Consider the following 26,436-nt stretch of genomic DNA (forward strand, 5'->3'; position numbering starts at 1 on the left):
TGTCTGACTCGCCTCGGTAACACTCAACTCATGTTCAAGCCAATACGTTTTGATGATATCATATCGAAATCTATCTAAATCTGTCTAGCTAATCTAGACTACTTTACAAATCTTGATTTTTGTGTGAGTGTGTGTGCGTGTGTGTGTGTGGTTGTATGTGACTTATAGGTTTTAAAACGGCTGAACTGATTTCTGTGAAAATTTACACAGTTATACTTTAGGCCTGCGAGTGTCTTAAGCTATGTTTCGTGTCAAGGCACCCGTAAATAAATAATAACATATACGATAAAGCATCTGCTTTTGTGTGCTCTGCATTCATGGGGGGCAAATTTGGTACTGCAGCTCGCGACCACCGACCAATCCAAGCAGCCAAATGAACTCTTCTTTCGGCCCAGCTACATCGGACTATTTTGGCTCGTTTCGCGACAAGGTCTAACACTATGCGAGGTTGTGCCTAACACACCTTTTTGAAATTGAATGCATGCAGTCCTTAGAACAAACATCAGTTTTTGAAACGTCAAAAACGACAAACGTGAGTTGTTTAAACGTTTAAAAGAACAAACCTCACTCGTTGAAACATTTTGATTTAAAACTTGAGAATCATCAAGTTATTTTGTTACAGACTTTGCAGTTGACCATTGAATGCACTTCACATCCACACTATTTGTTTTATATATTATTATTATTATTATTATTATTATTTACTGTTCTACTGCTGGTAATGGGACTGTTTTTGGTTTACAGAGATAAAAGATGCTAACTTGATAATATTTTTGTAATTTATTTGCTTGTCCCTAGAAATGGAGGGAAATGTTTAAATGCCTTTATGCCTCTACTGACCAAGCACTGCGCCAATTGTTTTTAAATCATGCATATTTCAAATAAAAACGTTTATTTGTTTTCGTCGTACCATTTTCCCTGTGTTTATTATCATTTTACACATGATTAAATCAACTTCATGCAAAATTCAAGAAAACTTTATTAGATTCGTTGTCTAATTGTTTCAATAGTCGGTGGGTAATTGACTATTGAAATAGTTGTTAGTTGCAGCCCTATTATAACTGAAAGAGACGTGGACTCATATGCAGCGGTAGACGAGTGGCACTGTTCCAAGCTTGGGGGGGAAAGCTGTGTGTATAAGGTACACACAGGGCTAATTATGCTGATTTAAGCATTCTTGCGGTCCTCCCGGCGGCTTGCGTTGAGTTCACTGGCACAGTTGTTGCGTCCAGCGGAGAGAAGATAAAGAAAGTTTCCCGATCGCCATAGAAGGAGGCCTTAAAACGTGGCAGCCGGCTTAAGTTGCAGCAGACACGGATACAAGTGAGGAAAAACATACACTACCCAGATATTTCCCTCCCTCCCTTTCACTCCAGGGTAAAGCCCGTTCTGTGTATTTATTTTTATATTCAGATGTTATGGATAGCTCCGGGAAAAGGCTGTCCCTTTTCCCAGCAAAGGGGAATTAATACTGTTTGAATGTTCTTTCTCCGGAGTCTAAAAGGATGAATTTTGCAATGGAGTTTCGGGAGGTTTGTAAGTGAAAACCTAACCACTGCTAAATAAACAAACCAAGCTTGATTAAACGTGACCCTTGTTTGTTGACTCTGTGTCCCGGCCTGCCTGCGGACACCTGTCTGCTCTTTTTAAACATTTTTTGTAATGTACATGCATCCGCCGTGGAAGTAATGTATGCACGCTGTGAGCAAAATTAAAGCAAATATACACAGTTGGTGGCAAGAGCAACCAAATTAAATGGTCTTAAATTTGTTTTAGGGAGGGGGAGGTGTGTGTATATACTGTATATATATTTATATGTACATATATTTATACAAAACATATGACTGTGTGTGTCTACTGTATGTAACCAGCTCGGTAGCCTAGATGGTAGGGTCCCGCTTCGAGACTGGGAGGTCGCTGGTTCAAGCCTCGGCCGAGTCATACCTAAGACTTACAACATTGGTACTCATTGCCTCCCTGCTTGGCGCTCGGCATTAAGGGTTGGAATTGGGGGGGTTGGTCACCTAATGACTCAGAACACAGCAGTTGGGTCTAAAAACCCAGCGCCGATCGAAGGCGACGCGTCACGTTGAGAGGTTCGCGTGTCAAATGATTTCCTGTATATATCATGTTTATGGTTTATACTGGCTGAATAAATAAATACAATACAATATGTAGAGTATCTAGTAATCCCTCAATTTACTTCGCGGTTTTGATACTTCACAGATTTTCATCGTGCTTTGTGTTTAACCTACAAATCATGGCGACAGCTAGTATTTTAGCAGCTCGTTACACTGAAAATAAATTCATCAGGTAAATCAGAATCAAAAAGAAAGTCAGAAAAGCGCAAATACATTCTGATCAACAATCCATGGATTGTTTTAGGGTCCGGGAAGAGACTGAGGCAACAGGGCAGCCTCAGGTCCAGCTCACTGCTGCGGCTACCTAATAAGCCATTACTGCCTGCCTGTATCGGAAAACTAAGCATACTGTATACAGTATACTCTAATATTATATACTTTTCTATCCTACATAAATGTCAAAGTCAAGGCCTGTGAGCCACATGCGTCTCCTTAGGGTTTTTTGGGGGGCGGGGGGCCTAATTCTAAATTCTTAATTCATTATTGTATCCCACACCAGGACATTACTTCTTGAAGAAATTGCTGGTTTTGGATTATAGGTCTTTGCACTCCATTCTACTGCATTTCAATCAGTTTATATCATAAACACTATGTCAGTATAATGAATGAAATATTACATAATGTTACCAAATCTAATTTTAATGCTATTGATCCAATATTTATTTATCCCACAATCCAAACACACGTTTAAATATTAGTTATGGGAGCCTGCCTTGCTTTAGTATTTGTAAATTAATTCAGCTCCGACTTTGAACTCTGTAAGGACCTCATAACTCCCGTCAAATTATATCTCAACTCAATTAGCGATGATTAGTTCCTTGCTTCACAGGTATCGTAAATGTGTCAAAGGTTTGGCTTTGTGTCAAAATTTGACGGCTTTATCGAATAGTGGGACGCCAGGTTCCATCACGAAGGGCACGTTTGGTATCGAGTAACTTAATAATCAAGTGCCGTTGCACTTCTACTTGGCTAGGGGGCAGTGCAAATCTGCGTATTGCATAATGTTCTTATTTTTTGATATAATATTTAATGAAAAAATACAATAAATCAGCTCTAGGATTTCAGCGGCGGTGGGCTGAGGGTGGGAAGCGGGTGTTACATGTTAGTACTGGGGGTGTGTGAAAGGATTTCTTGTTTCGAGGGGGGCGCGACAGTGCTTCTCAATTATCTAACGAAACCATCAGTAATAGAAAAAAACTCCATATTAAATGGTTTTCGTTTTAAACTTCCCCGTGATAAAATCTCGAAGGACAGATACAGTCATTTTCACAAGTTCAGCTGACATGGAAATTTAAGTTTTAGCTTCTGGCATTACTTTCCTAACACCTACCCCTGCTTACTCTGCATTTTTATGGAGTATACTCGGGAATTCGCTTTAACCGTCTTGTATCTGGTCTTATTTTTTGACAAATTCAGCCCAGTTTCTGTCAGACTCGTCTCTTTCATTCCCAGATGAAGTGGGGAGATTATCTGGTTTGGAAAAGGTTAAAATAGTGCTTCCTTACTACTGTGCTGAAGCAATGTATCTATTTTCCAAGTCAAGTAAGGTCACATTTATTTGTATAGCCTTTAGTCACAAGATGTCTCAAAGGACTGCACAGGTTACGATTACACCATCCCATGATCTTAAACCAACATGCGGGCAAGGAAAAACTCAAAATCTCAGAGGAAAATAAGCAAACTTGAGAAGGGGCCTCACAAGTGGTAATCCCTCTTCCAGAATGACCAGGGTGCAATAGATTTAGCATTGGGTAACAGTACACAAAAAATAGTGAACATCAATAAAAGAAAACAATAGGTAATATTTTGAAATTTGTCCAGAAAGTGCATGACAGGAATGACACGTCAAGCCTGTAAAGTGGTCCAAAAAGTCCATAACAGCAACAACGCAGCATCCCATCTCTGCCGGCTGGTCAATGCAGGCATTGACATGCTTCAAGTCCAGACGCTGCTCCGCTGACTCATCTCAAATTGCCCTTCTCCTTCGCATCACCACCACCCAGGCAGTCAGATTTTTTTTTTCTAATTTTTCATTGTTTTTGAGGTTAGGTGTTAGGCTAGGGTTAGGAGCTTGGGTCTGGGCTTCAAATAATGTTTTAAACTTGTTTTATGGTTCAAAAATAGGATTCCGGCCAGGGGTTACAAACTATGGTTTAGGCTCCTTATTTGGGTATTTAGAGTTTTAAAAAAAAGTTTGGGTTTACAGGTGTAGGTTTAGGGTTAGGAAATAGGGATCAAGCACTATTCTAGAGGTCCAAAATAGCTTTAGAACGAGGCTTTACGGTTGGAAACAGGGTTAGGGCTAGGGTTACATCTAGGGTCAGGTGTTGAGCTAGGGGTTTGGAGCTAACGTCTGGGCTGCAAGTCAGGGTTTTAAACCTAGTGTAGGGTTCCGAAATAAGGTTGGGGCTTTAGTTAGGGTTTGAAACTAAGGATAAAGCTCTAGTTCTTTTGATCTGTGCTGGATTTTTTTAATGGTCCTGGGAAAATAGGAAAATTGACTTTATAAGTCCCTAAAAAGTGCTTCAATTTGTCAATGAAAAGGGTGTACCGACCCTATTTATTAATGATAAAAACGATTTTACCCCTAACCCTTCTGCCATGGTGTGAATTTAACCCTCATTGGCTTCTGTAGTTTAGCCCTCGTGAGTTCCTGTGACTTTTGCCCATCTCTCTTTTTACTTACGCTAACATAGCATGGCTACAGTTAGGGTAAGTTTATAGTATATGATTTAAAGTTTGTGGCACTCATTCAGCGCCTAGTTAGGCTCCAGCAGGTTCACCAACTAGCGTTGTATGTACGATATTTAGTTTTTGTGACCCGTTCTGTTGACACGGCAGCTAGCATGAGCAGCTAGCGTTAAGAAAACTGGGTTAATGGCTGGCTTCTCCGACATGAGCATTGACATTAGTTTTACGCACCATAGAAGTTAGCAGCAGTGGTTATTTTTATTTGTCCACAGAATGTTGATTAATTGATTTTATTGAACGCATAAACATTGAAAATAGAGGAAAAAGTAAATACAACTTATATAAATAAACAAATTATTTGTGAATGAAGTGCCAAAATGGGTGACTTGTTCAAAGGGAGTACGAAGTACAAGAGTGAATCAAACAATGAATGCATTTTAATAAATTAAGTTTATTTAGGTAGAGAACTAAAACAAGATTATTATTTTTTCAATTACTCGTGATTTACTTTTTTTAAAAAATTCTTTAACACCTTAAACAGACACTTTTGCTTCTGGTTTTAATCACAGTTTACAATGAAACCCCGAAGATATTTACTATTTTTTCAGGAAAATTAGATCAATCATGTAAATTACTTTATGAAATAACCTAAGAAATAAAACTTTTCTTAAAAATTGCTGTTATCTTAAGGTTTCATTTTTAGGCAAAATTGGCTAGCCTTCTACCCAGAATCTACCGTTTAACTTATTTCCACGTCCTGATGCAATATTTCTTCACGTGTTTCTTTGGTGATATGAAGGAATGCAAACGTCTCACAACCACATTGATTCCCTCAAAGGAAGAAAACGCCTGTTAGAGAATCACATCTCTTGCTTTCCTCCTCCCCTTGCATTTAATAAAGTGTCTCATTTGTATTTTCCTCTCAAACAATGGCACCGTTGTATTCAAGAACTATTTTTTTTCTTTCGGCAGCCAAACGCTCCAACAAGAAAAAACATCAACCCAAAAACAACAAGACAACTATTTTTTTCAGACTAAATTAATTTTTGCAGGCATACTTAGATTAAAAAAATAGCTGCGTTAGAAGTGCAAATCTTGAAAGACAGGATGCAATCAGCGCCAGGCCTTGCCCTTTATAACATGTGGCAGTGGAAAAAGGCAGCAAGGGATTTGCTGGTTTTATTATCAGGGCCTGTGAATGTTGTTGATGGAGAAGATCCATGTTGAGACACCCTAGGACTGCAACGATAAGTCGTTGTTGTCGAGAAAATGGATAATTGAATTAGTCGACAGTGAATCGGCACAGTTCTGAGGTCATGAGATCGGACCTCCTGTGTGGAGTTTGCATGTTCTCCCCGTGCTTGCTTGGATTTCCTCCGGGTGCTCCGATTTTCTCCCACATTCTAAAAACATGCATGTCAGGTGAATTGGCCGGTCCAAATTGTCCCTAGGTGTGAATGATTGAGTGAGTTGTCTGTCTCTGTGCCCTGCGACTGGCTGGAAACCCGTTCCGGGTGTCCCCTGCCCACTGCCCGAAGATAGCTGGGATGGGCTCAAGCACCCCCACGGACCTACTGAGGATAAGCGGTGTAGATAATGGATGGATGGATAGTCATTTGGAGTGGAAATGATAGTTTGCTAGACATGTTATGTATGCTAGAGTTATCTGAATAACTCTTAATATATTAATAATAATAATAATAATAATAATAATTTCCTTGTATTGTCATTCTGTGTAACAATGTACACAGAACGAAATGTCGATTGCACCTGACCCGTTGTAGCGAGCCGATGCAGCCGCAGCCAACAGAGGGCGCCGCCGACCACTTTTTAAGTCTTAGGAATGACTCGGCCGGGGCGCGAACCACCGACCTCCCAGTCTCAAAGCGGGCGCCTTACCATCTAGGCTACTGAGCTGGTATGTCACTACCTAAATCAACAGGCATGGCAATCGCTGTGTAGCGTACAAACTTATTCAGCCTGTTTCTCTCTTTTATTTTAAATTGTCTTTCAAGATGACATGCATGTTATTGGCGTTGGCTTTTATCAAATAAATTCCGTCAAAAAAGCGACTTATACTCCAGTGCGACATATATTTTTTCCTTCTTATGAATTCATTTTTGCACTGGTGCGATTTATATAATCCAGAAAATATGGTAGTTGTGAACCTGCAAAATAAATGATTGCACCGGATTTCTTGTTTAAAACGGTATTGGGTAATTTGTAAAATTGGCTTCGAATGTCCTCAAAAGGTGCTTGAATTTGGCCATGAAAAAGATGTACTAACCCTGAATAGAAGATGTATTTTTCGCTTATTATCATTTGCCATATGACTAAACCGACTTTCGGCTAAGTTCAGAAAAAAAAAAAAGAATTATTATGTTTTTCGACTTATCATTTCAGTAGTCGGTGACTAGTTGACTATTAAAATAGTTGTTAGTTGAAGCCCTAATGCGCCACACCCGTGCATACAGAGCGGTGAATGCTTGACTGAGCAGAGGTGTCAGCCTTGGCTGCAGACTCTATGAAAGGCAAACTCTTAAGCGTGCGGGCTTGTGTGAATTGCTGTGTAGTCAATTGTACTCACGTTTGCGTGGGTTCGCGCCATGACGGCCAAGAAACCTCGGCAGCATCTGACGTGGCAGCTCTCGCCGCTTCGGGTCCAGCGCGCTCCTTCTGGCGCGCTTTCCTGTGATACTATCTTTTCTTACAATCGCATGTTTATAAATGGAGACCGACTGCTGTTTGGGCATTGACAATTGATAAACACGGCGCCATTCATGGGGGAAGAACGGAGGATCCTGGAAACACGTTTGTTTTTCGGTGGGAGTAAAAATGCAATTAGAAGGTTTGGGGTTCGTTTTTATCACCTTATTTTGGTTTTGTTTAAAGTTAAGATCTCTAACTATTCAAATATTACACTTGGTCTGCATTATAACAATAAAGACAATTTTATTAAATTTAATTGTTTCTCTAGTAAAATAAGACATATATTTAGCACTAAGATGACGAATAGAATTCTGAATAAAACTAAAAGTAAATCCAAGATGAAGACAATTTGTTTTACTTAAAAAACAAGACAAAATGTGATGAAACAATACAATTAGAAGTAAATAAATAGTCTATAAACAAGTTGAATATAAATATGGTTTCTGTGGTATATATTGTGGCTGTAGTTTTTAAAAGACATGTTTCCAATTGTTTCCAATTTTTACCTTTTTTTTTGCAAATACAACAAAAGGGGATACGCAATATATACATATATATATGTATATACATACATATATATAATATATATATATATAATATATATATAATATACATACATACAGTGAAGAAAATAAGTATTTGAACACCCTGCCATTTTGCTATTTCTCCCACTTTGAAACCATGGATGGGTCTTAAATTTTCATCGTAGGTGCATATCCACTGTGAGAGAGATAAACTAAGAAGAAAAATACAGAAATCCCAGTATCACGATGCATATATTTTTTTAACAATTTGTATATATATATGTATATATGTAGACATGTTGCCACTTGCCATTGAAAATGACATAATGTGCTTGTTTTGCATGATTTTGCTGCCTAATTTTTCCATAAAATATAATAATAATTAAAAAAATTATAAGACGGCAATGATATACATCTTGTAGCCTGGGATTTTTAGTATTACCTATCAATCAGTCGTCTAATTGTAAGTCAGAATTGGCTGTTTTTTGTCCAATTGGCAAAAGGGTATTACATACTTGCTGCAACCATTGTCATGCAGCAAGAACAATACTCCATCAAATACATTTATTTAACTATATTATCTAGAATACATTTTATAAATACATGTATTTAAAATGTGCTTAAAACACGGAATATCGCCTTGGAATGACTGCACTGGACGTCAAAATTATTAATATAAATATTTTTTTAAATGACTCCTAATAAACATATTTAATCGTTTCATATTATGCAAGCTGAAAATTGCAAAAGCAATGTTTTGTTTTTTTTCTACGTCCTCATTTCCCCTCACTTCTTTTACGAGCACGTTTATTTATCGAGGTGGGTTTTCTCTATTTTCTGTCCATCCTGAGGACATGCACTTAGGGCTGTCTCCCTGCGGTTGTGCGGCGCAGCGGTTTGAGCCCAGGAAGATAAGCTTCCATCGTTGTTTTTGTCCGTGTGTCCGTCCTTTCTCTTGTTTTACTGCGCAACCAAAGGCTAAAAGGAGAAAGCTGCGGTTTGAGGACAAAACTTTGAAAAGGACCTAGTCTTTACACAAGTGGACACGACTCTTTTTTTTGTTTTTTTGTTCCTTATTTGTCTGCATCCTCGGTCTCCTCCAGCCTGACTGTATGGAGGACAAATCCTGCCTCAAGTATAAATAAACGTAGAAATGATTAAATAGCTACAAACATCTCATCTCATTAGCCGTACCGCTTATCCTCATTAGGGTCGCGGGGGGCTGGAGCCCATCCCAGCCATCTCCAGGCAGTGGGCAGGAGACACCCTGAACTGGTTGCCAGCCAATCGCAGGGCACACAGGGACAGACAACTCATTCGCTCATTCACACCTAGGGACAATTTGGACCGGCCAATTCACCTGAAATGCATGTTTTTGGAATGTGGGAGGAAACCGGAGTGCCCGGAGGAAACCCACGCAAGCATGGGGAGAACATACAAACTCCGCACAGGAAGTCTGGAGCTGGATTTGAACCCACGACAGGTTCCCATGACATGAACTGTGCCGCACAAGCGCTAACCGCTGCGCTGCCGTGCTGCCTAGCTACAAACATATACCATATAAATAAATGAACACATACATAAATCATGTTATACTTAAACGTAAGACATACATATTATAATTTATTCATATACTTATACATGTTGTAATTTATTATTGTTGATATTTAATTGTTTTTTTCATATTTTATTGTGTTTTTTTGTCATGTATTTTGCCACGTGTTATGTTTTGAATCTTGTCGTGTATTTAGATAGATGGATAGAAAGATGGATAGATAGATAGATAGATGGATGGATAGATAGATAGATAGATACTTTATTTATCCCCGTAGAGAAATTCACACTTCCAGCAGTATCCTTGTGTTGAAAAATAAAATAATAAAGTAAAGATATAGAATACAAAAATACCCAATATAACGTTTTGCTAGTGAGTATTCATATAGTGCTACGGAAAATACACACTGTAATAAAAAATAGGGTAATATGCAAATGTGGGGGGTGGGGTTTAATGTGGGCTTTCAACTCCCCCCCTGGTGGAGTTAAAGAGCCTCACGGCATGGGGAAAAAATTATCTCCTCCTTTCGAGTATTATTTATGCATCCTGTTATGTATTCCGTCGAGTATTTTGCTGTTTCTTCCGATGGGTAATTTGTCGCATAGTTCGTCTTGTATTTTCTGGTGTATTTTGTCATGTACTCCGTCATGTGTTTTTGTCTTATTTTGTCATGTTTTTTGACATAACAAAATGTTATTTTAAATCAGGGGGCTGGTCAAACTGGCATAGCTTTTCACCTATAGTTGGTGTGTTCATTCCTAGTCCACCAATAGGTGAAAAGCTCAGGCAACTCATTGAAACAACATTTTGTTGTGACAAAATAAATCACAAAATACATGAAATAAATAAATGCCATAATACTTAACAGAATACATGACAAATACATGATGAAATAAATGGCAAAATACACGACAAAATATTCTACAAAATAACTATAGAATAGATAAATGACAATATGTATAAATAAATAAACAAATAAACTGACTGCCTATATTATTATATTATATTATGTCATTCATGTATGTGTTCATTTGTTTACACGCATGTGTTTATTGGTATTTCTTTATGCATTCATTTCTACGTATGGCAAGATGGGTCCTCTATAGGCGTACTGCTCTCTCGGCAGGGGAATGCCACTCGAAAAACGGGCAGAGCGACCTTTAACCCTCGAGCTGCCAACCCGAGACGCGCCGTGCATCCCCCTTTGACCCCAAAAGCGCTGGAGCTTAGCGGAGATTAAGAGTCAGACCCGGGAGCTCTGTTTGAAACGGACACCTTCTAACCCTAATGGGATCAAAGTGGGACGAGAGGCCACTTGGAGCGGTCCGCAAAGCCCAGAGACAGACAGGCGAAGGCCGAGTGCGCGGGCAAAAACCCAAGCTCATATCATGCCACGGGGTGCGGGCACCGGTTAACCCGGGTGGCGCCAACCCCCAGCGGGCCGGGCTCCAGCTCACACGATAAGCAGAATTAAATCTGCGAGCTTCTGTCTCCCCGATAGGACGCTCTCGTCCAAGTGGCTGTTCACGCTTGGCGGGGCTGCTTTCTCATACGCAACGTTGATTTGCAGTCTTTTCTTTGTGGAAAGTTGCATCTCGTATCTTACATCTAGTATTAATTCATCTGTCTCCCAAAATGAATGACAAATACCCGTTCAATCCTCAAGCTTGATTTATTGAAGAATTACAGAAACGAAACAATTATAGTATAGTACAATCTGTAGTGCTCTTGGCCTCTCTGCTGATAAATGGTTGCATGGCACCCCTTCTTGTGCAGTGGGCTTAACGATCGGTGTCAGGTTGGGAAGAGCCAAATGGAATGAATGTTTGGTGATTGTGTGTTGTTGCCTCTAGCCACCTTCCATTTGGGGGATATGGTTTTGGTATATAGATAGTCAAGTCACATTAATTTATATAGCCCTTAATCACAAAAATGTCTCAAAGGACTGCACAGGAATCACAATTACACCATTACCTGATCTTAAACCAGGTAAAACCATAGATAGATGGATAGATCAATTTTTATTTTCCTTTTTTTAACAGTTTCTGAACTCTAAAAAAGAGGAAAACGTATATAAGCAACCCACAAAACATCTCATTTGGTTGGCTGACAAGTCTGATTATTTTAAGATATTTTTTCTCATTCATCCTACAAAAATATAAATATAAATAAACCATTGGAAAGTTGTCGTAAAATGATTAAAGACATCCATCCATCCATTATTTGCACCGCTTATCCTCAGTAGGGTCACGGTGTGTGCTGGAGCCCATCCCAGTTATCTTTGGGCGGTGGGCAGGGGACATCCTGGACTGGTTGCCAGCATGTCGCAGGGCATTAAATACATATTTATTCATATAAAAATGTCAGTATTTTAGTATTTTTATTTTTTATTTTTTTTAAAACTGTATTTAACTACTTAAGCAAGCTAAGCATTTAAGCTCAACCCCCCCAAAAATTATTCCACTGGTGGATAATGCTGCTGCTCATTTAAAGCATTTGTTTTCTAGTTGTTCTAAAAAAAACAAGTTTAATTTTGTAGAAAAGAAAAATAATGACAATTAAAATATACATATGTTTTGTGACTTGGGGAAAACTATATCTATTTAAAAAAATGACAATAAAGGTATTTTTTTTTATTATCTAGAAAATGGAAAATACCAGGTAAATAAAGACCAAAATTTAACCTTTGACTATTCAGCGTTGTCAAGTCAAGTCACATTTATTTGTATAGACCCTAATCACAAAAATGTCTCAAGGGATTACAATGACACCATCGCCTGATCTTAAACATGCAGGCAAGGAAAATCTCAAAACCTCGGCACGGGGAAAATAAGAAACCTTGAGAAAGAGCCTCACAAGTGGTAATCCTCCTTCCATGATGACCAGGGTGGAATAGATTTAGCATTGAGTCACAGTACACAAAACATAGTGAAACTCAATAAAAGAGAACACTCGAGTTAAATTATTTGAAGTTGTTGGAAAAAAAATTGCAGCAATGCATCATGCCTGACTACGTATTATGTGGGGGCTACCTGGCGCCCGCGGACACTTTATTGTTTTCTGGCCGAATGCACGACAAAAGTGACTTTGTTCTATGATATTCGAGTCGCAGTTTTGCAAAACACGGGCGTGCTCGGAGCAACAGAGATAAAAAAGCACATGCAGGCCGTGATGTTTTTGCTCCAGGCCCCTGAAGCAGAACTGTAGAAATGACATGGAAAAATAAAGTAGCGGTAAAAGACATTGACTAGTGTGGTTGTGAGCAAAAGAAAGAATGAAAGCGGGGAACAAAGAAGGAAATGAATAAATAAAAAACAAATGAAAGAAAGTAATAGCCAAAGAGTAAAATTGAGATAAAGAAAAGCAGAAAAAAGAGAAAGAGGGTGATAGAAAAAGGGAAACAGAGAGAGAGTGAAAAAGACAGAAGAAAATAGAGTGAAAGAAAGGAAGACAGAAAAAGAGCGTGGGAGAAGCAAAGACAGAAAAAGATAAAGAGAGAGAGCGTATGAAAGAGAAATGGAGAAAGAAAGAGAAATCAAAAGAAAATAGAGAGATGTAAAAAGAGAGGGAGAGAAAGAGAAAGAAATAGAAAAAGACAAAAATGGAAAGAGAGAGAGGCGTAGAGAGAGAGCAAGAGAAATAGAGAGAGAGAGAGAGAGAAGAGAGAAATTCCAAAAAAGAAGGAAAAAGAGAGAGAAAGAAAAAGAGGGGGGAGACATGAAGAGAGAGATATAAAAAATAATGAAGAAAGGCAGAAGGAGGGAGAAAGGAGAAAAAATATATAGAGAGGAATAAAAAGAGAAAGAAAAAGAGAAAGTGAAAAAGAGGGAGCTAGAGAAAAAAGAGAGTGTGACAAAGGAAAAGGAAAATCAAGAACAAGGTTGAGAGAGCGAGAGAGAGAGAGAGAGAGAGAGAGAGAGAGAAAGAGGCCCTGGATGAGAGATAGAGAAAAAGAAAAAGAGGAATGGCAAAATGAAGAGAGAAAGAAAGAGAAAAAAGATAGTGAAATAAAAGAGAAAGAAATAGAGAAATAAAAAGAGAGGTAAAGTGGAGGGAGAAAGAGAAAAACATCAATAGAGAGAGATAGAGAGCGATAGAGAAACTAATAGAGAAAATAAGTGGGAAACAAAAAAGAGAAAGGAGGAGAAAGGACAAGAGAGAAAATAAAACTTAATCAAATAAAAAGAAAACAAAACAGAAAAAAAGACAAACAAAAACAGTAAGAAAGCGCAAGCAAGAAAGAAAGCGAACAAAAGCGAAAGAACGAAAGCTTGCACAGACTGAACGTGCACATTGGCATCATGTTTTCTATTTTTCTCATCCTCATATGAAGGACGAGGGCACTCTGTCCCGGTTTTGGGGAGAGGTTGGCATTCCGCCTCGCCCGCAGACAGAGTAAAGAATAGAAGAATAAAGGAATGAAAGCGAGAAAGAAAGGCTCACAATAGTGAGGAGACCAAGTCCTCGTCAGCTGCTGCTGCTTGTTAGGAAAGGAGGGCCTATTGGCTTCCATTACCCGCCCCGTTCTCTCTTTATTAGCTAACTACGAGGTCCAAGACCTCAAGGCCCCCATGTGTGCTGCCCGTAGCGTTCGCCTGTCGGTGTTTGTGGCGTGCACTTCTATCAGGGAAACCTTACCTGAAGCAAAATTGGCCAGCCAGACTTTTTCTGGCCCTTTTTTTTCGAAACAGGCTGGCAGACTGCTGGAGAAGTTCTAATTAGCTATGTCTACGGTATGTTTGTAGCGATATCGTCAATAAATAAAATCGCTGATTCGTGTATTTAGTAGTATTCTATGCGCCTCCTAGTGGTACAAAAATGCCATTCATTAAAAAAACAAAAAACAATTATTGATTTGAATAATAAGCAAAAATAGCAAATGGCAAAAATACTGAATAATGGCCTGTTTTTTTGGAAAGATAAAATTGGGCAAATTCCAGCGGCACACTAGACAAGGTCTCACGGCACACTGGTGTGCCCCGGCACACTGGTTGAGAAACACTGTCCTAGATTGTTAACGGAGGCAGTGCCTGCCTACTGTTTGACTGACAGCTTACACCAGCCTATCACAGACACAGACACTCACACCACCAGCAAATAGCACCCTCCCTAACCAGTCCCTGCTGTCTGCAGAACACAATACGTTGAAATCAATAACTCAATAATAAATTCAAAAAAATACAGGAATTATTTACCAAAAACCGAAGCAGCGAGGGGTCTCTCTACCTAAACATGATTTAAGTCATCGAAATATCCTGTTTTTTTTGTGCGTGTTGACTCGTTACATCACAATTATTCATAGGAAAAGTATGCATACGGGCGGCAGTGGCTCAGGAGGTAGAGAGCTCGTCTTGGTATTTGAATCCCGGCTCCTCCGTGTTACATGTCGAAGTGTCCTTGTGTAAGACACTGAACTCCTAATGCCCCCAATAAGCAGGTTAGCGCCTTACATGGCTGCACGGCCGCTATTGGGAAATGTGAAGCACACTGTAAAGCGCTTTGGGAAGTCTTGACTTGAAAAGCGCTATATAAATCCAGATCATTTCATTTCATTGTGCCCTTGTTTTTTCGTCGCCAGTCCTGAGGCATTGCCCGAATTGATATTTTTATAACCCACTTTGACCGGAATAGCCGATTTTAGCCAGGCTAACTTCTATTCTCACCCACCACATCCTTTTTATCCTCGTACCAGATGCCTAAAAGATGTAATTAGCGTCTGGTCGTCTTTACAGCGTAAAACGTCGTAAGTGCAACACTACGGAAACGTCACGTAATATAACGTAAACACTCTTTGCACGTTCATTTCTACTGTATACGCTTTACGTAATGCGACACCAGTTCGTCTTTTGCTCTTCAGCACAAACATTTGGAACCTCCGAGATCTTTTCTCAATGCATAATGTTGCCCAGTTGTGTTTAAAAGAACCGATAGCATCGACTCTTTGGGGGAACGCGCCTCTCTTAGCCATTGCTTCGCTATCTAGATGAAACGTCGGTTTCGCATTACCGGCGGTAAGTGTGTAGGATTTCGCTGCAGTCGGCTTTTCGCTGGCCGCAGAATATTTCTCCCGTATGAAGTTTTCGCTTTCCATCCGCCGAAAGCCGACTCAGAAAACCCCCTATTTATTTAACGGCGGTTGCAGATAGATACAATCAAAATATGAGGGGATGTGTTTAGAATTAAGCGTACGCCGTGATATTTATGCACCGGTCTCATGAAAATCTTCGCGGAATCAATCCGGATTTATAAAAAAACGACCTGCGTTTGTGTTTGCGCGGGATATTCCGCGGATGGCTGGCTCACGGGGACTCGCGTCTCTGCTGCCGTTTAAAGTCTTCCTCGCCGTCGCCTCATGCCACAAATGGCTTCCAGATTTTCACACGTAGTAACGCTTCAGTGTTTAAACACGCGTAATTACCAACGATGCTCAGACACGCTCCTCACATCAATCTGCGCCGATTCATCGGAAGGAGGGCAAAGGGGGCGCTGCTCGGAAGGTTGCGGTGGGGAGGAAGTCTTGAATCTACCAATTGATTTACAGGGTTGGTATGGGTGCTCGACATCCTTGATGTTTTTTTGAAAAATCAACAATATTATGTGGAATATTTTTTTTTCATATTATTATTTGTTTGCAGTGCAATCTTAATCAGCTTCATTAAACAAACTCAGATATTAAATAAATGATGGGAAGGGCACCCGTATGATGCGGCAGGGGTAAACCAGTGAAAGCTGTCAGGCCCTGCTGTTTAACAGAAGAGTGTGTTGTGTCACTCTGAACCGAGTGACATGGCCGCTTTCTCTTGTCCCGTTTCATCTGGAGGGACAAAAGCATGACCAACTTTGGTGCCGAGGTGCTTAACTTGTTTGGGTGTTTGGGGATTTGGGTTGGCCATGGTCCCCCAGAAAATGTGTGTGTTTTTTGCTACTTTTTTTTGTATGTGTTGAGGGATATGACCAGGGTAGATAGATAGGTAGATATTAAATATATTGTACTACCTCATAGGTAGCTATAAAAGAAAAATGGCAAAAGCTGCCACGTACTGGTATGGATGAATGTCGAGTAAAACAGTAAATGTGCAATGGTATTGGGTCTTTTTTGACAAAGATACGTTTAGGCAATTTCCTGCGTCAAGCTAGTGTGCCTCAACACTGGTTGAAAAACACTACCTTACCATAGGTAGACTGCATGAAAACTTTGCTCAGGCTTTAGGTGCTTTTCCAACTTTTCAAATGCAAAGTTGAAGTTAGACAGCGCCGTCCGTTTTAGTTGACCTGGAAATCCTTTTCAAATTTGAAAATTTGCATTTTAAGAAAGAAAAGCCTTCCGGCGCTTCCTTAATGACACTAGCACACAGATTCTTGCGCAGAAATGAATTTCACATGTCCCAACATGCTAAAACCTTCTTACAATTACTGTGTGCATGTGTTCTATTACAAAAAAAAAAAAAACTGAGTGTGTATGCATCTTTCAACTTGTAAAAATATTCAAAATGTGTAAAATAAATAATAAAAATAAAATTCAGGGGTCTGGGGGTATATCTTTGCATTTATATGTATTCGAAAATAAAAATAGATTTTGGCGAACCAATTAAACCCTGGAGTCCCACCAGAATCTTCCTATGTTATAGTAAACACTGTAATATTAATATATTATATTATTTTAATCCTATTTTTCATCTATCTGTTTGTAGATCCATCTATATCTATATATCTATGGCTCCATCAATCTCTCTGTCTCAATCTCTCTATCGCTCTACATTTTTATGCATTTTTGTTTAGTTTAGCCTTTATATTTGGGTTTATCTGCCTAACTCTCGAAAGGTCCCTGGTTTGAGAGCGGGTGGAAACATATGTTGGACTGGAGAGGGATGGGGGCCGCTGTGCTGTACTTGCCCAAGACACACCACAGGAAATGGTGCCCCTATGACCCAGCTGGTTAAGGGATCAAACATATTATACATATGTTTATTTGCCCAATATTTACCTAATTCCTTTGGTAGAGTAATAGCCATATTTCTGAAGCTAATAACATTCTTTCATAACGATATTAATAATAGAAAATATAAAGATGATGATTTTATAGTGATGAACTGCAGTTAGACAAAAAAAATGTTATTAAAAACAAATGGCTGGAGTAATTTAAAGCAGGTATAATGAAAACTGTGAAAAAAAACATGCAATAAGTTCAGTATATACATTGGTCATTTATCAATAATATAAGAGTCAGTTTTCGTAAATTAGACTATTGCGGGCACTGTGTAGTTTCTCACTTGATTTGGTTCGTCGGCGTTTTACGTCGTTATACATTTAACACGTAAATGATTTTTGTTTTAATATGGAAGTGCAGGATTTGTGCCACATGCATGATACTTGGTATCTATTTTGGACTCCATCCACAAGCTAAATGAACATTTCTGCATATTAGTGTATAGACAGCTGTGCATGTACACTGGTCTCGTTTGTATGATGATATTCCTCTACCTTCAAGTCAATAAAAAATTAGCATTGATTAGGGTCTTCATCCATCCATCATCTGCACCACTTATCCTCCATAACGTCACGGGGGTGCTGAAGCCATCCCAGCCATCTCCGGGCAGTGGGCAGGGACACCCTGAACTGGTTTCCAGCCAGTTGCAGGGCACACAGAGAAAGACAATTTGTTCGCTCATTCACAACTAGGGACGCTTTAGACTGGCCAATTAACCTGATATGCATGTTTTTGGAATGTGGGAGGAAACCGGAGTGCTCGTAGAAAACCCATGCAAGCACAAGGAGAACATGCAAACACCACACAGGAGGTTCAAACTCATGACCTCAGAACTGCTAACCACTGCGCTGCCGTGCTGCCGTTTGATTTGGGTCTTCATTTACCTTAATATTCCCAAAGCTACCCTCAATTCTATTTTTATATTAAAGTTCACAAACCGCAACTAGCACTCAAATCGAGACTTTTATCTTAATTTATTTGTTCTTACCGGTTTTCATTTTAAATAACAGATTTTATGATTTATTTATTCAACAATTATACCAAGGTTGATTTAGGTGAGCGGCCACCAGACACGTAACATGCCTGGAGGTGAGTACAAACACCGCCAATGCTCCTCCGCCTTGCCTAAATACAACAAAAACGGATTAAGAGAAAGTCACATTTTCCTTTTTCTCACAGTTTGCTCGGGTGCTTGAAATTCTTAAAAAGCTTGAATTTTAATATTGTGCTTACAAGGATAGAAAAGTGTTTGAATTTTGGTTGACATGTCCTTAAATGCTTGACATTTTTGCCATGTTTCGCAAAAAGTGATGCCAACCTTGCTCTCTGGTGGCTTTGCCTCACCATTGCATTTATTCTTCCCTCTTTATTGATGGCAGCTGGTATTAGTTTGTATCAAATTGTTCTTTAAAGCGTCATCGCCCCATACGAGTCGCGCCCAAAGGGACCAACGCAAGCTCCTAAACAGGGCACTCTGGAATGTGTATTAGTGCAAGGATTACGGATCAAATATGGACATTTACTATGGGCCATGAAAAAAATGTAGTTAGCGTTTCCCAGTGGTAAATGGTAATAAAAGAACTTGCAACTGAATATGTAGGCTTCATATTACTGTAATTTTAGTCAACAACTATTTAGAGATAAATTGGTTATTTACCCACTTACTCAAGATCTAAAAATCATATCTCAGTAAATGCGCACACAAGATTGAATATCAAATATGTAAATCGAAGATATATGTGTGGATCTTCAAAATACATGTTTCACACCTGATTATTTCTTTTGATGGTACTGGAGAAATTGGAAAATTGGCTTTGAAAGTCCTTAAGAATTGCTTGAATTTGGCCAAGAAAAAAGTTTCCGAACGTTGTTCTTTACACTGACTTTGTAACAGTTTTATTTTAGAATTGACAAACAACCATAATCGCTACACAACCTTTGAGAAATTGAACTTTAATTGTATTAATTTAGAACTTGAAATCATGATTCATCACTGTTGACACCGCATACTGGTGCTTATATCATTTAACATATTACTGGTGCTTCTGTTTGCTTTTTTTTAAATAATAAGAATAATACCATTTAGTTATTCCTCCAGAATATATGTATATATATATGTTCCTGCTCCCTGGTGCTTTTTTGCTGCTTGTTCAAGCCTACGTTTGGGATTTGAAGCCTATCGGACGGGGAAGGGGGCCTGGTCTTGGCCGCCCGACGGGACAAAGGTCGGCATTTAGTGGAATACAGAGCGTGGCATGCACAGATAAGAGAAGCCATGGTGTTAGTCCAAGCTACTGATGCACAAACACACATTGGGCAAACACAGGAAACCTTAATGGGTGGTGGAATTTGAAAGTGTCCAAATATTAAGAGTTGCGATTGTGCTTCTGTAAATTGGATCCAGATTATCTTTTAAGGGCCGAAGACCAAAGTGTGACGTTTATCTTGCTTTTGGACATCACTAAGACAAGCAACTCGTAATCTGCAGAATATGATATTCTTTTTGGTGCAATTTTTGTTCAGCTCTTCCCAAAAAACAAGGCAATTTTGAAATGAACAACATAGGCCTTTAGCCACCTCTTGCAATTAAGTTAGAAGATATCTTGTAAAATGATATAGTGGTTATAAAATGTAAAGCCAAAACCTCTACGATGTATGAAAAATCTGCTGAACTGTTTAATAGAAAAAAAATCCTGGGATGTACGGGGGACGAGGAAGTCAGGCTACGATATGGCGAGGGATCACTATATTGCTTTTAAGTCCAATAGTTATATTGTTCTGTTATTATTATATATGGATCACTATCTTCTGCAAAAATATTATTGGGAAGAAGAAACTAAGCATTCCTTCGATGTAATGATACGTCACGATCATTTCCATATGTAGGAATGCACATTTTGCACTTTCATAAGCTACAGGTTCAGAAACCTCACGTGTTAGAAATATAATATTAATACACAGCTTTGCCACTTCATGCTGGCTTCAAATATTAAATATGCTCAAGTGTCTCCATCATTCAAAGCAGCTGTTGTGCAACCGCTGGCAGTAACCAATACAACAATTCTTTTTATTATATTATTCTACTGTAATGCCATAGATGAGGAGCATTTGTTGGGTAAATGTTTTTATGACAACTCCTGCTGTTTTTAAAAATTTAATGCACATGAAATCATGCAAAATGGTGAGCATATGGCTCAACAGCCTTGCTTTATCCGGTTGCTATAAAAATCAAGCAGGGCTTTCTCTAAAAATGCAGCAGAGGGGGAGTCAAGTTTTCATGGTATTATCCAGTTTTCAGCTATGTTGTTTTAGTTACTAAATCTATAAAACCCTCATACTTAATACAAAACTTAAAATACTTTATTAAATAACAGCAAAATAATAAGGAAAAAATATTAATGAAATGAGATCATAGACAATGTTCAGTTTGTTGTGACCATTTAAAGAAATTGAATTACTTCCTGCAGAACATTAGACAAGGTCTCATGCTGTTGTGCCAATGCAGACTGGATGAAAAACACACAGCATGTACAATGTGTCTAGTAATATTTACAGGCACTTTAAAATAGAGAGGTAATTTTGGTAAATGGTCTGCATTTATATAGCGCTTTTCAAGTCAGTGAAGTCTTCCCAAAGCGCTTTACAATATGCTTCACACGTATCCATTCACACACACACTCACACACCAATAGCGGCCATGCAGCCATGCATGGCGTGGACCTGCTTATTGGGGGCATTAGGGATTCAATGTCTTGCCCAAGGACACTTCGACATATAACACGGAGGAGCCGGGAATCGAACCTGCGATCTCTTGATCCCAAGACGAGCGCTCTACCCCTTGAGCTAATGCCGCCCCAAGGACTATGTGGATGTTTAAAAACAATACAAAACCATATTTGCTATTTGTATTTACCTCCCAAAAACATACCACATTTTTCGTATTATAAGTATTCGAAAAACCCAGAGACTTGAAAAGTGCGGCTTACCGCTTAAGACAGAGACCCTATTGCTTATGGAGACTCTCAGCAAAGATTGTATTCGTGTAGAGATGTCTCACTCTGTTAAAAAAAAAAAAACAATAGTAGAAAATGAATTGTATTGTCGACTATTTTTATTATCGATTTTTGTTGTCAACGTCAACTAATCATTGCAGCCCTTATATACACACACACACACATAATGCCGTCCCGCCAGCTCGCTTTGCGACTCAGTGATCCGACCAGCCAGCCAGTGAGCGTATCAAATCTTTTCCCGTCCAGAAATTTGCGGGCCAGACTTGTGCAGAAAACGGCGAGCGCCAAGTGGAGGGCTCGGCCTTTGTAAGGTGTTCACACACCAACACGGCCCATCGCACGGCCGACAGCTTGGCCTTGCTCTGACATTTCTGCAACTTGACAAGTTAGCTGCTCCTCGTGCCGAGAATCACGCTTACGTCTCTGTAATCCATTATCGAATAATCATTTAGAAGGAGGGAAAAAATGAAACATTCCTGGCTCGGAAATATATAACATGCAGGATGCATTATTAATAAGTCAAAACTATGAGGATGTCATTCATAATACTGTATTTTTTCCCACAAGAATATAACTGCATTGTGAAGGCACACTACGTTTTTTTTTTACATTTTTTATTGTGCTGATATGAAATCAAAATTGTTACTTTATTTTATACTTTTTTTTTCCAGATACATTCCAACTCAAAATTGTTGTATAAAAACATGCAATATACAATAACAATATAAAATCCCACTCGTTTTTCCCTCCCAACAACACAAAACGCCAAATACACGGGCACATGACGGTTAAAAATGAAAATAAAATATAGAATGAAAACTTAGGGCAAGGCACAGACTCACCAGGTGAGGAAAAGGGATACCCACACTCTTTCTTAACAGTATTTGTAAAAGCACACATTTTCAGAGAGAAGAAGAGTAAGAACCACTCTTCAATTAACTGGTTTTTGATGTTTTATTATGCCTTACTGATGCGGGAAAGCGTAACACGTCCACTCCATTGCACTTATTTATAGTGGGACCCAATTTTGTTTTGTAATTTTGCTAATATTTTGAATAAATATGTTAAAAAGCCTTCACAGTAATCATCGTGTACTATCTTCTTTTTCATCACATTAGTAGAAATGGCTAACAAAGCGGCATGGTCAATGTGAGATTTACATTTTGGGTTTTTACTCTTATATTGTTATTTATGATACAACAATCACGTATTATTTTGCTGTATACTTTTAAACATATATATTTTGAAATTGTACGCGTGTATTTGTCAGGGAATGGCAACGTTGTCTGTAGCTGGAAAGCAGCGGTGATGCTGACCCTGAGAGAAGACAAGCTTATCTTAATAAAAGCTAAAAAGATGGACAGAGAGTACAGAGAAATAAATTAAAATCTGGCCTATGTCATGTGCAAAAAAAATAAAATAAAAAGTGCTCTTACGTATAAGGTTCACCAATATTTTTTAAAAATTAAAAGTCAGTATACCGTTTTATTTCATGCTTTTTCAGCTCAAACTAAGCATTGTATGTTGCAAACATTGTTGAATTACGTGCGGCCATGATGACAATCAATTATTTAAAACATACATTATGAACACACTGCCAACATAGAATTCACAAGGTCCTGATCTAGTTTTCTTCAAATTCTGATTGAATGAATGAATGAAAACTTTATTTCGAACATTATAGAATGAAAACAGGACTCATAACAAAATCAATAACAAAATAATGTTAACATAAGCTGTTGGAAAAGGGGTAGAATGAAGCAGACGCTTAACACAGTTTTTGTATTTAAATTTGAACACGTGAATAGTTGGACATTGTTTGATCTCGTCTTGTAAATTGTTCCAAAGTTTGACTCCACACACAGACACACACATACTTCCTGGTCGTTCTCACCTTTTCGGATTTTGAATTTTTATAATTTCCCTCTTTCCGGATGAATACTTTTTGGACTTTTTCTGGCACAATGTTTTTGTTGACCTTAAATAGCAGTTTTGAAGTGAGAAATTTTACTAAATCATCCAAATTTAATAATTTGGACTACAGGAATAAAATATTAGTATGATCCCGATATCCTACCCTGTGTGATTTATCATAAACCTAACGGTTGTTTCCCATGCCGTGCTTTTATGCGTTTATGCAGATTAACTTTCTGAACATTCGTCCCTGGTACTGTGAGTGAAAATAGAGTGATGGTGAGATAACATCGAATGCCTTTCTATATTAACTTGTGGTCTAGTGGTAAGGACGTGGCGTGACCCGTGTCGGATTCCCGTTGCACCTCATGTTTTGCAATCGCGGTCAGTTGTTTTTTCGACTGATCAATCATCTTTCGAATATTGTAATTAGTAAGACGTTGTGTATATTTTGCAGCCAAGTTGTTTTTTTAGGTGGAAACGAAAAGCACATTACACACAAAGAAATATGGAAGATTACAGTATGTACAAATGTCCCACCCAGTATCATAGTGAGTCAGGAACAAATCATCCAATGACAATAATTATGTTAAGAGAGTTAACAACCCCCAAAAAAGTGTAATTTTATAAAGCTAAAAACAAATTAAACACAGGGGGCTAATGCCATTCCACAATCTCCGCCATTTGCTATCTTCCAGAGGTCCGGTCTGATGGGTTTTGAAACAGGAGAGCATGTTTGAGGATGGTGGTTTTGTGGGGAACATGAGTGTGTGCACGGGGGTAGGGGGGTGAGAGGCATTTTCACCCCCTCGCACCCCCTCGTCTCCTTGTTTGTGTGGCAATCCGGGAGCAGCTGCTGGTCTCAGGGTCTAGTGGGATTCTTGGGCCTGGGTTTTCTCATGCCATCCTATGCCAAGGTGTTGTTACGCGAGTGGTAGGGGGGGCATCATCTGCAGAGCGTAGAGCAGGGCAAAATATTGAAGTTTTTTTTTTTTTTCAGCAAGAGCCACACCATATATTTGAAAGGAAATTAAAACAAAGCCGTCAACCTGATCCCCACACAATAGCAATTTGTCAGTGTATTTGATTTCACTGAGTGATGTTTGATGATTTTAGGAAATATAAGAAACAATTACATACCTGTCAACCTCCACGGCTCCATGCCCGTACAAACTGTCGTATTTTCCTGTACAAAATACAAAATAATCGTACACCATATTTTTTTTTCTTCACAATGATGCATGATGGGAAATCCCCAGGCGGCAGATGCATGCGATTGACAAATTAGCATTTTTCCGTACAGATTTCCTTGTAAAAGTACTTTGTACGGCAAAACCGTACAGGTTGACAGGTATGCAATTATCACACCAAAGTCTGTGTTCCAAATCAGCAAATATACCACTTAACATCTATCTCCCTTTCACAGTTAAGATCATTCAAACCATAATTTTTGTTGTAAATAATGCTTTTAAAACAATTTGGAAATCGATTTCTTCACCAAATGTATCATATGATACTACAAACGATACTACTATGATACTAATACTACTCTCCCTCTTTTTCCCTCCCATTGTTAAGCACTTTGGGAAGTCATTGACTTGAAAAGCGCTATATAAATGCAGATCATTTCATTTTCATTTTATGTGTTTTAACCACCATTGTTATTCTTTGTCGCTCTGTCCCCTCTCTCTTTAAGTGTCGCTCTAGATTCTTAAGGACGTACTGCTGCTGTGATTTACAGCAGAATTTTCAACCAATTTTAAAAATGACGCACAGCCTTAAGAATTTTCCCGTCAACTTTTCAAAAAAAATCTGTCTATGATGGAAAATTGTCTGTTAATGTAGCCTCTGCAGACATTATAAATAAAATATGTAAATGTTTAACAGTCTTGTTTAACCTAGATTTTGTTACAAAAGAAAAGCTTTGTTACTGTAAATTACGTCTGCTCCTCCTGAGTCCTCACAAATAAAATGTGTAGCTTCAGGTTTGCTTCAGACTCATTACTGCATATTAAGTTCATTGGTCGGGCTCAGGCTAGGTCCTACTTTAATACACGTAGGGTCGGGCTGGATTATTTTAGGCACGATTTTCCCTTCAGGTCAGAGTTCTATACATGGGAATCAAGTGGTCATTGTTTGTCCTGTATTCCGTTTTATAGATGCAAATCAAACTTTTAAACATGCAAAATGAGAGTAAATTGCTAATGTTTTTGAATAAAATATATTTATATTTATTCTGTATATTGCAATTATTTCCAGAGATACTGCATTTCAATAACAGCCTGTCTTGTTTTTGACATCCTGATCTGTGGCTTGCAAGCCAGTCGCCATATTGTTTTACGTTAGTCGAAGTATTTTAAGTGAAGTTTTGGTTGTTTTTGTAGACAATAGTTAGCTGTTGTAGCTCATGTGCATTAAGTTATGGTACACTCACGATGTTAGTCTTTTTTGCCATCTGAAAGACAACAGTGTTACAAGAAATTTGACCGAATTCCTGAAGAACACGCGAGTGCCTCTTCAAAGCTAAATGAATGAGCAAATAAACAAAAAATTGAAGAATGTATTTCCACAGGGAATAAACAATACATCTATACAAGGTTTATGCAATAGTTGCAGTTTTCACTCTGTTGCTCTTTATCATGGCAAAATTGGGTTAGAAGCATGGGTTAGAAACTAGTAATTAGACACTATTTAAGAAGATGGGTGTTAAACACAACCTACTTCTCTCCTTCTCCCCTCTTTGTCGCAAGCCAATTGTTAAGTTTGTCCTTGTCACTCGCTTCAACCCATTGTTAAATTGATACGACTGTATATCTAATTCTCTAGCACTATAACTGTTTTTTTCGGTAGACATATCTTTCAGATACATTCTTTTAGCATAATTAGCCATAAAATCTGGATC

General features: G+C 38.6%; 1 protein-coding gene across 8 annotated transcripts in view; it reads left to right on the top strand.

The window, feature by feature from the left end:
* nfixa (nuclear factor I/Xa) overlaps nt 1-26,436 on the top strand; it is a 267,293-nt gene that overhangs the window by 60,527 nt on the left and 180,330 nt on the right. The gene's annotated exons all lie outside the window — the stretch shown is intronic.

Source organism: Urocampus carinirostris, chromosome 8, assembly GCF_059441175.1.
Source record: "Urocampus carinirostris isolate Australia breed hairy pipefish chromosome 8, RoL_Ucar_1.0, whole genome shotgun sequence".
NCBI classification, from domain to species: Eukaryota; Metazoa; Chordata; class Actinopteri; order Syngnathiformes; family Syngnathidae; genus Urocampus; species Urocampus carinirostris.